This window comes from Andrographis paniculata, unplaced genomic scaffold, assembly GCF_009805555.1.
Source record: "Andrographis paniculata isolate CXL003 unplaced genomic scaffold, ASM980555v1 Contig80END, whole genome shotgun sequence".
In the NCBI taxonomy this organism is placed as follows: Eukaryota; Viridiplantae; Streptophyta; class Magnoliopsida; order Lamiales; family Acanthaceae; genus Andrographis; species Andrographis paniculata.
The window spans coordinates 2,481,306-2,493,693 of NW_026137618.1; positions in this window are offsets into that span (position 1 = coordinate 2,481,306).

Genomic DNA, 12,388 nt, shown 5'->3' on the forward strand with positions numbered 1-12,388 from the left:
CATTACTATGCTTTATACTTCAATTTTTGTAAAAAGTATAATTAATTGTTTATTAATCTGCTTTGATCTGTGATAGGAAAACAATTCTAAAGGAAAGAGAAAAGTATCATCATCAAGTGTTGCTCATAGGGGACATCAATTGGGCAAGCTAAACCTGGATCGTTGGAGTAGATGAATTGTGCGCAGTCAGGTAAGAATCTGATGATTCTTACTATCCCAATCATCCAATTTCTCAAGATATGATTAAACAACTTTAGGGATAGGCGTAGCTTCTCCTATAGAAATAGGAACAACGGGAGCGACTATATCTCTTGTAACAATCCACCGTAACTTTCTGCCTATCAAGAAACTTTTCATCAATTGTACCAATAGACTGTAATTATCGTATCGGAACATGAACATCCATATTGTCAATACAAAAAAAAAAAAAAAAAATTGAGAATAGGCAATATCTCAAGCCAAAATTTAAATCAACAAAAGCACAGACAAAACCAAATCGGAACTGGAACAAGAAAATTAGACAATCATGGAATACTGCTCAAACCGAAAAAAGCGAATATACCATCGGGAAGAAAATTAAATTCCAAGCATGCCGGTCAAAAAATCTCCGGAAACTGCCGCCGCACGCACCTCCACGCGCCGACGAGGCATCCGGTGGGTTTCTTTGTCAGGCGCGTCACGGCTACATGCGCCGCCGTTTGGGCTGATTTCCTGGCGGTCGGCTTGTCTCACGGTGGCGCTTCCGGTGCTGGTGGCGGTCACGGTCGGAGGGGATCGGCGAGATGGATCTAAGGCTATTAATGTTTTGGTTGTTTTTGGATTGTACGGGGAGAAATAAGAGCTCTGATACATCGTCATCTATATAGATATTCATATGGGCCGGACTATGTACATAAATATAAATATATATTACAATATATATCAATAAAACTGAAATAGGCTGTTCATAAATCGTAACCAAAACCTTTATTTAGAAGAATTTGTTTTAATTTTCGAATTACTCACGGAATTTAATTCCTTGACTAATTCCGTGAGTAAATTTCAATTTTTGTTTTAGTAATTACTCAAAGTATTGATTTCGTGAGTAATTTTGTGGGTATTCTGCGAGTAATTATTCACAAAATCGATTATAAAGCCAATAAATGTGTTGAGGTTTAGTTATGATTGGAGTTTTATATGTTACGAAGGATTTAATTATAATATGCCTATTAATATAAATTATATTTTATGCAACGTTTTCCCAGTGGCATAAAATTTTAAATAAATTTTTTCATTCATGAATCAAGTTTGTATTATAGATGAGATTATATTAAGACTGAGAAAATTGAAAAATATATTCTTTATATATACTTAATTATTATTTTTGTTTGATATTTATTTTTTATCAAATTATACTCTCCACCTTCCAAAAAAATTGTACTTTTATATCTCCAACACGCATGATTAGCGCGTCCGAGTCAATTGCTCTTTTAGTTTCCAGTGTACTAAGTTCACCTGGCATGGTTTGAGTAATAATTTCAAAATTTGTAATTTCTATCGTATACTTCTTTTTGTTCTTTTATTTATTGAACTTTTTATATTATTTATTTATTTATTTATTGCTATTTCTCTATCACAATTACCTATTTTATTCAAACTTTGTTAATAATTTTAAATTCAACAATTTATAATTTTTTAATTATTTTTCTATTTTTTGTTTGAAAACTTTTTTGCATTAATAGTTAAATAGTTATCTTATTACTAATTAAAATTAAATTGCATAAATCTTTAAAAAATATTATTTATTGAAACTAATATGTGTCATGACTATTTATAATTTTAATATTTAAATTAATTTAAAAATTCTAAAATAAATTTTTAATATTTAAAATTTGAACTTATACATTAAAAATTAATAATAATTTTATAAATAGTGTAATGTTTTTTATTAATTTTTTTGACATATTTTACTTTAAGAAATTATTAATAATAAATAAGAAAAATAGGACGATATTGATAAGTGACCATATGAGTATTAAGACGGCCAAGCTCATATAAGCTGTGCAGTATGAAAAATGTAAATTGAAATTTATTTTTTGAATTTTTTTAATTATAAATTTCAAAATATATATTTGTGATAAATACTCCCTCCAATCATTTTGAAATGATTCATTTCATTTGAGACACATTATTTAAGGTAAAATAATTTAATTAGTTAATAATAGTAAATTATAATATTATTTTATTATATTTTTATATGAATAATATTGTTAATAATTTTAAAATAAGAATTAATATATATAATTTAAATAAATTTGAAATATGTGTTTAAATATTTTAAATATTACCATATTTCAATAAAATATATACAATATGTATATCATTTTATAAAAAATAAAATTTTAAATAATATAAAGACATAAAAAAATTATTTATTTATTTATAATTAAGATAAATAAATTTTATAAAAAGAGAGAGTTTTAAATGCCAATAAATATATATATATGTTTATTGAATAGATATATAAAATTGAAGTATTTTGAGTTGATTTATATTTATAAGTATGTTAATATTTAGTAAATTTTGCTAAAAATAGAAACATGCCAATTGAAGTGAAACAGACAAACACTACCAAAAATTTCTTTATTTGCGTCGGAATTAGCTTAGGAATCAATTCCACCACTATAAAAAAATATATATAATAAATATTAAATCAATTATTATTATGTTTTCTTGCTACAGAATTTCCAAGACTCTTTAAAAATCCGAAACTATATTAACTATGTAATTTATTATATTGATTACTTTCGGAATTTCTAAACCTATTTTGATTAGTCTCAGAAATTCCAAGATTTTTATTAGTCTCGAAAATTCCGAACCTATTTTCATTAGTCTCGGAAATTCCAAAAATTTTAGTCTTGGAAATTTTGAACCTATTTTGTTGTCTCGGAACTTCCGTACCTATTTTAATTAGTTTTGGAAATTTCGGAGCTTTGATTAATATTGGAAATTCCGGACCTATTTTAATTAGCCTCGGATATTTTGAAACTTTTAGCATTGGAAAATCTCAAAATTTTCAAATCTATTTTCATTAGTCTCAGAAATTATGAACCTTTCTAAATCTTGGAAATTCCGAACTTTTTTTTTTTGTCTTGGAATAGTCAACATATCAAATAATTTACATTTCAACTTTTGATTTTATTTAGATATATATGTAATTTCTTTATTGTGTAAAATATATATAATAGGGAATAATCGATTAAATTGTTGCAATATAAAAACAATTACAATAATAAAATTAATAAGTTATTAAATTAGAATTTAAAATAAAATAAATAATAAGGAATTATGTAAAGAATATACAAATGATGAATACATGTAGTATATTATTCTTTGAGAAAATGTGTGTAAGAAAAAAATAAAAAGGACACATCCAAAAGTATTGATGTATTAAATAATAAAATAATATGTAAAATATATTTTTGGCCTGTTTTATTCAATAAAATGTCAATTTTACTTCCTCTATTTTTAAAATATTAATTTGGTCTCGTATTCGTTAAATTAGTTCAATTTTTGTCCTTAATGTTATAATGTTATGTTGCCGATGAATAATAATTTTGATTTTAATTTTATTTAGATATATATATTTATAATTTATTTACTTTGTAAAAATATATAAAATAATAATTGATTAAATTCTTACAATATAAACTAATTTAAATAATATACTTAGTAATTAAAATAAAATTTGAATTTAAAAAAATTGAAAAAAAATTGATGACCTAATTAATTAGGTAATTTAAGTTAAATACTCTTTATATAACAAAAATTATAAAATATAAAATATAAATATACAAAATAATACCATTATATTATAATTATTACTATGTTTTTATACTATTAATAATTATTTATTTTTATTAATATATATTATTAAAAAACTAACATACAAACCCTAATTAAAAAACTAAACATACAAATCCTAATTATAAACAAACAAACTATAATTTCCGCAGCCGCAGCCTCACCAGGTTCTTCCCCCAATTCTTCTTGTTTCCCAAAATTTCCTCCTTTCCCCCTTCTCTTTCCCCCTCCCCCCTTCTAGTGGTCAATGACCAGAGCAGAATAAATAGGAAAATAAGTCAGGTCATAGAGTGAAAGAATGAGGATCATACACAGCCTTTTGTTTTACATCAATCGATATATGTAGAGTTTCATTTTGGAGAATGAAAATAATTACTGTTACATGGAAGATCCAATCATCAATTTCCGAGACAATTTGTTGTCAATAGGAAGCTCTAGGGAAGACAACGGCAAGAACCGTAGGAGTATCAACTTCAGCTTCAAGAAGTCAGGCCGACAACCGAAATTTGAGGCGTGGAAGAAACACTAGGCGCATTGAAGGCAATGGAACTGATGCAGAGGAAAAAAGAAGCTCATCTGCCAATGAAGACTCATCTGCAGATGACCTCCGCCGCCATGCTTATTCCTTTGATTCTAATAAAATTATTGAATCTCTCTAGACCAGAGAATGCTTTTGGTTTTTTGAATGCAAGAGATGTTGTATATCCTAATATATGCTAAGTGGCTGTTCTATATAATTTGGACGATGGAGTTTTTTAATCCAAAACCGCATTATGTGACTTGAAGAAATGATTGGCTGCGTGTCTCTATTCTGATGCTTTTCCTGTTTTGTTGTTTTACATTCTTAACTAAATGTTCCTTTTGGTATGGATTGTTTACTGTTTCCCTGGATGGCATGCCGTGACACAGCAGTGTTCAAGGCATACAATATGACGCTCTAGATGACATCAATGTTGGTGTGAGTGTAACCGGTACATGCCTTTGCCATCGTTGTGAGATAAGGTATATCCAGAAATATGTAGATGGCCATCTTTAACCTAAAACGCCATAGAGTAAATAAAAATCATGAAAGGTGTTCTGAATAGGCACATGTTGGATTCCTTTATTAATTACCTAAGGTCACGTAAATGAATATTTTACTAAAAATTGTAACAAACCATGAAGTTACTGGTAGTGGTGACTGGTGTTAACTATTGTTAAGGGCTGAATTTCAAAAAATGGAGATCAAAGATAACGAAAAAGTTGGCGATTATTTTACGAGAGCGGATTCTCTTGTGAATCAAATGGCATCAATTGGAGAAGTTGAAACCCAACGGATAGTCGAGAAAATCTTGGGCAGCCTACCAGTTAAATTCGACCATGTTGTGGTAGCAATTGAGGAGTCACAAGATCTCTCATCGATGGCGTTAGAAAGTTTGTAAGGAAGATTGGAGGCCCATGAAGTAAGAATACTTCAAAGGAATTCCGAAAGTTCCATTTCTTAAGATCACGCTTTGAAGTCCCAATTTATGGGAGGCCGTAGTTTCTTTCGTGGACACGGACGAGCACAAAATCAAATCGGGGGACGAGGAAGGTGTGGCCAACCACCTACAGAAAATAAAGAGCGGCATGAAGATGAGAAATTATGATTTTTCACCCAACGAAGAAGAGGGCATGGTAAATATAAAGGTACAAAACCTTACGTGGAGTGCTATTATTGTCACAAACCTGGACATAAAATTTTTTATTGTTGGCAAAAATATCCAAGAAAGAGGCGTGAAAATGATTTTGTACATGAGAAAGGAGTCGAAGATACAAAAACCTTGTTGATTGCTTCAAATGGAATTATTGGGAAGTTAATACACAAACCTTGTTGATTGTATATTAAAATAAGTTTGATTTACCATTAAGAATTTAAAAAGGGAAACCACACTGTATATTCACAGAAACTGCCCAGTCACACACAGGTTGTTTAAGGCACAGGCAGATTCAGTTTTCTGCTTACCTTAAACAGAATTTTCAACTAATCACAACTCAGAATTATCAAAATCAACTAATCCGAGAGTCAGTTTCTTTCGAAACCAACTTCTTGGGCAATTAATCAGGTTTCACAACTTATTCAAAACTTGACAACAAATCAGACAACAGCCACAACAAGTCACTTATCAACCAACAAAACAGACACAACACACAACAACACGTTTACTATTGAAATTTACACTTTCTTTTCGTAATCCAAGCAACTCCACCTGTCAAGACCTTGTTCACTACACACTTAACACACAAATTAGTAAAGTTTGGACGGTACAACTAAAACGAAACCATTCAAATCAACCATATGAGGATGATTTCAAATCTTAATCTCCTACAAGGCTTATTTCAGGCCTTTACAATGAGAAACAAACTTTACAGAGGTGAAAAACGTCACTAACAAACCAGGTTTCACATCAGCAGTGTTCTCAACCAAGATTTCGAATAGTTTTGAGTCTATTTACAAAAAAAATTTAGGTTTTTACAATGAGAACAAGTTGTTCAACATTAAAAATTGATGTTAGGCTTTCGAGTAAGCAAAAAACAGGCTTCAAAGCTCTGATACCACTTGCTATTACACATTCAAGATCGACAAGCCTTATATTTACAAGAAACATACAAATCTAGCCAAGAACTTAAAGGATCTTTTATATTACGAAAGCAACTAGCTCGGACTTAGGTTACCCAAACGGAAAAACAACCGAAACACCAACTGCAGTGCACAACACAGACCCACAACAACTGACATCCACAGAAACATAACAATCATGCGAACCAAATCTCGATCTGAGGAAAACATCAACGATCTAAACCTATTCTCTCCCAAACTGACAATATACACCATTCACTGTAAATAAGGCACATATCAAGAAATCAAACCGAAGAACAGTTGTACATTGAAGCCCACGGCCAAATCTTCACTTCACCAGACAGATCACCGGAGAAAATCCAAGGAAGATCGATTGGAGTCACCATCGGGGTGTTAGGGTTTTTAGAGAGATGAATCACGATCAAGAGAGAATGAGTGTGAGAGTTACTCATGAACCGGTCATAGTGCATATATATATATAACTCTGATCCAGATTGGTTCCGCTCACATGGCACGGTTCAGCAATAAACCGGAGGTCTCTCAAAGAACCGGGAATGGTCGCAGTTACAGGATCTGGGTTTTGGGTTGTACGGGTCGAGTTGAGTGCATTACAGGCCTCCCAAGTCATTGGCCAAAAATAACTTCACAATAGCCACGTATGCCAAAGTTAGGACATTCAAAAACAACTTATTTTGCAAGGAAAATAATGACTTTTTTTTTTTTTTTTCTTCTCTCCAATCGCAACATGTATATTGTCCAAATGACCAAAGCAACAATGTAGGGTGAACAAAGTTAAAATTAATAGATGGCACAAAATAGACAATTTGTTCATTATAGCAAGAATATATAACAAAATAATACTCCCTCCGTCCCACGTATCGTGTCTGCTACACTAGAGACACGGTATTTTTGGAAGAGTGTAATTAGTAAATAATTAAGAATATATTAGTAAAAATAACTATCTTATAGTATAAATAATTATAAATTAAGATTGGGATAACTAATTAATTTAATTAAAATTAAAAAATAAATTAAAAAGTTTAAAATAAGATTAAAGTGTGTAATATTTTTTTAAAAAAAAAGTGACATGGAATGTGGGACGGATAAAAACATGATACGTGGGATGGAGGGAGTATATAATACACCAACCCCCACTTACAATCATAGAGAAGATAGTATAATCGTATTTTACAAGTCATGCAATCCACAAATAATAATAATAGATTCTTGCCATTACAAGGTAAAGTAAATCTACTACAATAATAAAGTGCTTTGATGTCTCAGAATTGGTGTTAGAAGTCAAAAGATTATTTATATGATATTATTTAATAATGATAGGTGATTTAAATATTTAAAAATAAATAATAAATACAAACAACCTTTTAGTTGATTTTCTCTTATTTTATTTTTTTCAGATATTTCTAAATATAAGGGGTATTTGAACCAAATTTTCTAAATATTTAAATTAAATATGTGCACTAATAATATTTTTATTAAATCTACAGAGGTAGCCAACTATGAATTATCCAAATACTACATAATAAAAAATATAAAACTAAAATAATTAGAGAGGATACAACACCTTGGGCTCTCAGCCCACTGCCACTTGTTTTCATTGACAGAGGCGGAGAGAGAGTCCCAAGATAGGAATTTATTATTATCTAGAACCTTCCGGGGTATATTGGTGAATTCGTTCAAAATTTTGGAGAAGATTCTAGACTAAAGAATACGCTGAAATTCTTCTAGAACATGGCGGAATATTTCGGAAGACTATGGAACATTATAGATAGTTGTACATAATGCATAACTAGTTGTACATTCTTGGATGTTCTAGAATATTGTCGATAGAGTGCTTGACCTATAAAACGACCTCCACCCTCGTTTGTACATTCAACCAAGTTTACTAGCAATAAAAAATTTCTTTCTGATCCACTTTCTCTCAATAAAATTTCTAAGTTTTTGGGGATGTTTAACTAAGTTGAAAATCTGCGTTTCTTAGCCAACGAACTGAGTTACTAAGGCAAATTTCTCAACATTCACCATTGTATGTGTCATAAAAACCAGACAGGAGAAATCTCTCAACGGAAGCGATGACCTTACTGTTTCTGGTTTCCTGAACAGAAATGGAACAAGATTAGCAAAGCTTTTCCTCACACAAACCTATTCACTTTTTTCCTTCAATTCAGCTACAGCTTATCCCGGACAGAACTACTGCAACAACACAAGCTTGGCTATCACTACAAGAAAATAACATGTAACGAAATTTTTTCGTCCTTAAAGCCTATGAAAAGACCATGCTATCAAATATAAAACTCATTTATCGACTCGATCCTTATGATATAAAAAAATTCGAGGACATAAAATAAGGTCCTTTGTCAATTAAAAAATTTCACGGTACCCTACATTATCTAAAATGTGTCGGATATGAGAATGTTTAAGATTCGATATCCAATGATTTTTTAATAAATATACTATTATTGGACTCTCACCAATGTTGGATAATATGGAGCATGTGCTTGAGGGCTTATATTTAAATTACCATAGCTTTTATGTGCCACACTATATCTTTAAAAACATGCCGTTCCTGAATTTCAAGGAGCCTCAGGCGAAAGAAAAAAAAATGGTCCTCTTTATTTATATATTTTTTATAAATAATTAAAAATATATATTTTTTTAATATTTTATATTTTATTTATTTATTTAGAAATATCTAATTATTAATCTTAATATTCATTACTATTATACACACATTTACTATTATGTTCCCAAAAGGCCCTTAAAACTTTTTAACCTTGGACGTATTCCTTGAAAGTAATGTTTAACAGTGTACACCTTTAGTTCAAAACTTCTAGTAAACTCAAATAACTTTAAAAGTATCTCAACATTCTATATGGTTTGTATTCAATAATCATTTAAAAAAAATTTATTGAAAAATAAAAATTTTATTCAAAAAGTAAAAAAAGTAAAAAAGTATATAATTGAGGTATTTTTGAAAATTTAATTACAAATTAAAGAGAATGAAAAGACCGGGTAATAAAGTAAGTGATATTTATTAAAAATAAATGTTGAATAAATTGATAATTAAATATTGATTTTTTTTACTTTTCCAAATATAGTAATAAATTAAATTTAAGGGGCCGAAAAATTTGGCAAGACAAATTTGGTGGACCGGGGGTAATACAGTGTACATTTCAAATACTTCTATAAATGTAATGTGATCCAAATAATGGCATAAATTGGAAATAATATATTGCAAATTCAATGATGCAAATTCAAATACTTTAAGAATACGTTTCTATTTTATTTCGAATCCTCCAAGGATGTGGTCATGAAACCAGATCTGTGTGAGGAAAAGCTTTGCTAATCTTGTTCCATTTCTGTTCATGAAACCAGAAACCCTAAGGTCGTCGCTAACGCCGTTGAAAGAATTCTCCTGTCTAGTTTTTATGACACATACATTGGTGAACGTTGAGAAATTTGCTCTCTATGAGGACCTCAAGCAAGCCGTAGCATCAAATGTTCCGACAGCCAAAAAATTGGCAGCACATGTGAAGCGTGTTCGAGAAGATGAGGTTATGGAAAAGGGGTACAAGGAAACCCTTTATATATTCCATGTTACGAAAAAAGGGTTTCGATTTGATGACAATGGAAGAGGTGGATCCAGCAGCAAGAAAGGACTTGGTGGAGACTGCAGTCATGAAGCTGCTAGTATTTGGATTCTGATGATTGTTTTCAGGGGACCCCATCCTGAGCAGCCGACGAATCAGGAAGAACATAGCCATGTCTGTAAGTGTAATGCTCATTGTTCCGGGAAAGGTATATAAGGAACATGTGGTGAATCACAACACTGAGAAAGAAAGGGAACTTAGCGTCGCAAGGAGCCAGAGATAAACTTTGTATTGCAAGTGAACTTGGTTAAATGTACATATGAGGGTGGATGTCATTTTATAGGTCAACCACTCCATCGATAGTATTCTAGAACATCCGAGAATGTACAGCTAGTTATGCATTTTGTACAACTATCTATAATGTTCCATAGTCTTCTGAAGTATATTCCGAAGCATATTCCAAAGTATATTCCGCCATGTTCTAGAAGGATTCCCGAATATTCTTAGTCTAGAGCCTTCTTCAAAATTTGAGTGAATTCACATGTATGCCCCCAGAAGGTTCTAGATAACCATAAACTGCCATCTCGGACCGCCTCCGTCCATGACAACCGGTGCGTAGCTAGTGGGCCAAGAGCCTAAGGGTATTGGGCCCTCCCTAATTATTTTAGTTTTGTATGTTTATTATATAGTATTTGTATAATTTTTAAAATTTAATGTGTTTGTTTGTGGGTTTTAAGTTTTTGGTTTGGATTTTTGAATACTAAAAAGTTGAATTTGAATAGTTATTTGATGTAATATAAACTGAGGTTGATGTGATATTTTGAATGTAAAATAAATTTGTAGTATAATATAAAAAAAGAAAAATAATTGTTTGATGTGATATTTTTTGGAATGAAAAAAATTTGAATAGTAAAAAGTGTGCTAAAACCCACAAAAAACACAACCTAAGTAATTGGTTACCTCTATAGATTTAATAAAAATATTATTATTGCATATATTTAATTTAAACACTAAAAAAATTTGGTTCAAACACTCCAAATATTTAAAAATGTTTGAAAAAATAAATGGTGGAGATCGTGTTCTGAATTAAAAAATTCAGTCCCTATGGATAATAATTAAAAATCTGTTTATTCTAACTATATTAATATAATTATATAAATTAATATAAAAAACTTTTTAAAGCATTCAACACCTATGCTGAATTGTTTTTCAGCATATGATCCATGGCCACAAAATAAAATGAGAGAAAACCAAGAAAAAAATTGTTTGTAATTTTTTTAAATATTTAATTATATTATATAATTTTAAATTTATTATATATTATATATAAAACAAAATTTCAGCCCCACCAAATATTTTTTTTTTTTTTGACTCCACCTTTGATGACAACCCAGCTTCAGCTAACCAACCATTTGACTTGAATGCTCGGAAGAAGTAGTGTCTCTAATAAGAAGTACGGTGGAGAGTGATTTGTCATCTACTATTTAACTCACCTATCGTTATTTAAAAATATCTTAAATATAATTATTCAACTCCTAACACCAATTCAGAGACGTTAAAGTACATTATTCAACAATTGTAACATATTTAGTTTCCATATGAATGGCAAGAATCCATTATTACTATTTGTGGATTGCATGACTGGTAAAATATGATTATGCTATCTTCTCTGTGATTGTACTGTCCATAAGCTTTGATTTCTACTTGTTTTGGTAGTCTTTTAAATCTTATGTGATACTATATACGATGGCGATTACTAATTTAATATGAATTATTGGATTAGCTCCGTGAGCATCTAACGGATGAGAAATTAACAAAGATAATATAGGCAAGTTAACATTATTTGTAGTGTACTACTACTGTGTTGATACGACATTGCTATTGATGTACGTGTTTAGTTGATGTTTTTAGAGTGACGGACAAACATAATATGTAATGTGTTATAAAAAATATTAATATCATGTTGATTGATATATACTAATGTATTGGCCGGATGTTGTCAAAATATTTTATCAAATAAATTATATGATTGACTACTTACAATATCAAAGCGACATGTGCATACACTTATATATATATATGTGTTGACTTGATGTTTTTATAGTGATAACCAAACAAAATATATGCCGGTCATTAAAATATTAAATTGTATTGAGTGATACATATAGCTAGCCTTATATTTTTAAGGTGAAGACGATTGGAATCCCAACCGATGTGATTCACTTTCCGAATGTACTACATTCATACATTCACTCATTGCATTGCATAGATGTAGTTAATTCATGCTCATTCATTGCTTTTCTTACTTGAATAGTTCGATAATTTATTTTAATTTTTT